General features: G+C 36.5%; 1 protein-coding gene across 3 annotated transcripts in view; it reads left to right on the top strand.

The window, feature by feature from the left end:
• kcnh2b (potassium voltage-gated channel, subfamily H (eag-related), member 2b) overlaps positions 1–3,325 on the top strand; it is a gene marked incomplete at its 3' end in the record, with an annotated part of 194,411 nt that overhangs the window by 161,143 nt on the left and 29,943 nt on the right.

Raw genomic sequence — 3,325 nt, 5'->3', positions numbered from 1 at the left:
CATTTAAAGGGACTCTTTTTGCTGGTTTAATATTCTGGTTCCGCATGAAATAAACTGAAGAAAAAATAATTTAGTCTGAAATTATTTATTTCAAATTTATATACTGACATTTATAAACACGTTTGATGAATTGTAGTTCAACTGAAAGAAACTAATGAAATTATCCTTGACAAAAATGTTGACACCTAGAGAAAAGTTCAATAAGTTAACTGTAGTATACAATAGTTTAACAACCATATTATGACAATATTTGAAACAAAGCTGTGTCATATAATTAGCATCACACATTTAAGCCTAGTCTCAGGGCTGCTTGGTGTGTACCGCACTGAACGTGGACCACAGGAAGCTGAGCACAGATAAGTCTCAGGCAGGAGTCTTAGAAAAAAAGAATTGAACATCATGTTTAAGATAAAGACAAAGACTGTCTCCAGGCAACTTGATGTTCCTCTGATTACAGCTGCCTGTAGTGCTCAGAAGCTACTGTCTACAGGACTGCAGCCCACCTATGTAGACATGGCTTCAAGAGAAACATTGAATAGAACAATAGTAACTAAAGAATAACTTCTAAAGAGATTTGTGGTGAACAAGGTCAAGGTACAACAGTGTTAGATTGCATTTAAACCGAAGAGGACTTAATGAAAGATGACAGACAAGGACACCAAATCATAAAAAAGTGTGACTAGAATTTGTCAAAATGCACGCTGACAAGCCATAACGCTTCCGGGAGAATGACCTTTGGACAGATAAGACAAAACTGGAGCTTTTGGTTAGTCACATCAGCTCTATGTTCCCAGACTTATAAATGAACCATACAAAGACAGGGACACGGTACCTAAAGTGAGACGTGGAGAAGACTGTTATGTTGTAGGGCTGCTGTGCCAGGTTCACATTTTAAAGCTACCAAGACATTCTAGGTGCGAAATGTGTTGCCAGAAAACACAGCTAAAAACACCCCAAAAACAAGACATTAGACTAATCTGAAATGAGCTTCTGAGCCCTGATCTAAATTCTGTTAAACATCTGTGGAAAGAGCCGAAACATAAAATCTGGACAAGGAAACCTTTTATTTAGAGACAATTGAAACAGATTGCTTATGAGTGGGACAAAAAAGCATTGACAGGTACAGACGTCTCATAGAGAGTAACAGAAATCACTTGATTACAGTGATCATCTTAAAATGTTATGCAAAAAAGTCTTAAGTTAAGGGTATCATCATCTTTAACAAGTCCAGTTTCATTAGTTTCTTATTCAAGGTAATTTTGTTGAACCGAATTCCAATTTATTTGTAATAAGTGGAACAACATTTTTTGTCTGCTTCAAGTTGTTTCAAAAGAGTTTCTTCAATTAGAATTCCTGACAGTCACATATCATTTCTGGATAATCGTGGCTTATGCCAGTGCTTTTTAAATTATTTTTCATCCAGTATTTATTTAAGTATTTTGTATTTCAGTTAACACAATTTTTGTTAAAGTCCTGGCGCCTCAGGAAGAGGACATTTTTTCTTTAAAGAATGCATATGTCTGTCTGCCTGTGTGAATGTATTTGGTTGTGTCTTGTAAGACCGTGTGGGCTGGGCACTTGTAGTGCATGACACAAAAAGAAAAGAAAAGAAAATTACTACTACTTACATCTCAGACCCAACGTAAACCAAAGCTCATTTTCTTTTCTTTAAAGAATCTTAGAAAAAATGAGGCCTCTGCAATTAGATTTGAGATCAAAAGATTTAAGGTGTTGCATTTAAAATATGTATTATACAGTAAAATACATTTGCAAATACGTCATGTATTGTGTAATTACAGTAAGGTGTATGAAAGAAGAGCAGAGCTTTGTATGTTTTATATTGCTGTTGAATGTTGCTGTATGAATATTGTTGGTATTCAGGCAGCTGAAGTTGTGTGTTTTATGTGCTCTACTCTTGTTTCCCCAAGATGATTTTGGACCATAGACATACACTTACTGGATACTTTCTTTGGTTCACCTTGTTGGTATTAAGTTGGACACCCTCCCCTTGCCTTTAGAACTGCTTTAAAGGGATCCTAGATTAGTTGTAACATTAGACTTTATTTGATAAACATTTTTTAACTGTAAAAGAAAGACTGTAAAAATAATGTAGGCTGTTTAGTTTTGTAAATTTTTAAAAATATATTTTAACACGAACGAAGCCATTTTATTTACACACAAAGCATTCTGGGTAAATGATGACGTGGATAGGTCCTCGGTGTGAGCGAGCTATATCCACCCTGAAGGTTAATCTTGGACAATATCTGATGATCGACTCTTTTAAATGAAACCAGAGAGCGTTGACAGAGAGGAGAAGGTAGAAATGACTCAGCCTGTAACTGAAAATATAGATGGAGGACAACAGAGCTGCTTCATGGAAGAAGAACCTCAGATAAGCATTTTATGGAATACTTAGACCAGGCAAGTCTGGCACACACAACCATTCCACGTTTATTTCTTCCACATTCTGATGCTCGGTTTGAACTTCAACAGCTTGTCTTCACCGATGCCTAAAGCAGGGGTGTCCAATCCTGGTTCTTGAGGACCACTAACTTACATGTTTTACGTGTTCCCTTGCTCCAACACACCTGATTCAGTGACTGAATTATCTTTTTTAAGTTCTGCAGAAGCCTGCTAATCACCTATTCAGTCAAATCAGGGGTGTCAGAGCAGAGAAATCTCTAAAACATGCAGGTTAGTGACCTTAGAGAACAAGGATTGGACACTCCTGGCCTAAAGGTAGCTGGTGCCATGCGACTGGTTGGTTCGCTACAGTATTTGTGTAAACAAGCAATGGAACAGATGGACCTTATGAAGTGGCCAATGGCTGCAAATAATAATACTGGACCAAATGTCCAAGTTTTTTTCTTGTTAAAAACTGAAGCCAGTTGAGTGGAGCTGTCATGTTGACTCTTTGGAACCAGTGTCTGTGCAACAGTAAGCCTGAAATCATTAAGACAGTTAAATTTAATATTTGAATGTACAGCAGCAAGATGGGAACCACATGAATCAACAAGTGTCAAAACCTGAAAACAAAACAACTGAGTTCCTTGTTTTTTTTTTTAATAAAGTTCCTTTTATTTATGTAGAAAGGGCATTTACAAGGTTATTATATAAGTAAATCAATTACATTTGAGCACGTCATTTCAAGCACAAACTTCAAGGAAACTCATTGGGGCAATGGAATCAACTAATCATCCAATATGGGGTCTTTTCTGTCATACAATATGACAATTGTTTACAATTTGTTTGAGAAGCATCTCAACTTAATTGTCATCTGATTCACAAGTGACTAAATTCTGTGTCAAACACAAGACCCGCGGAC

Source organism: Austrofundulus limnaeus, unplaced genomic scaffold (genome assembly GCF_001266775.1).
Source record: "Austrofundulus limnaeus strain Quisiro unplaced genomic scaffold, Austrofundulus_limnaeus-1.0 Scaffold391, whole genome shotgun sequence".
NCBI classification, from domain to species: Eukaryota; Metazoa; Chordata; class Actinopteri; order Cyprinodontiformes; family Rivulidae; genus Austrofundulus; species Austrofundulus limnaeus.
Note: the sequence above shows the minus strand (reverse complement) of the source record. Positions and strands in the feature narration are given on the sequence as shown.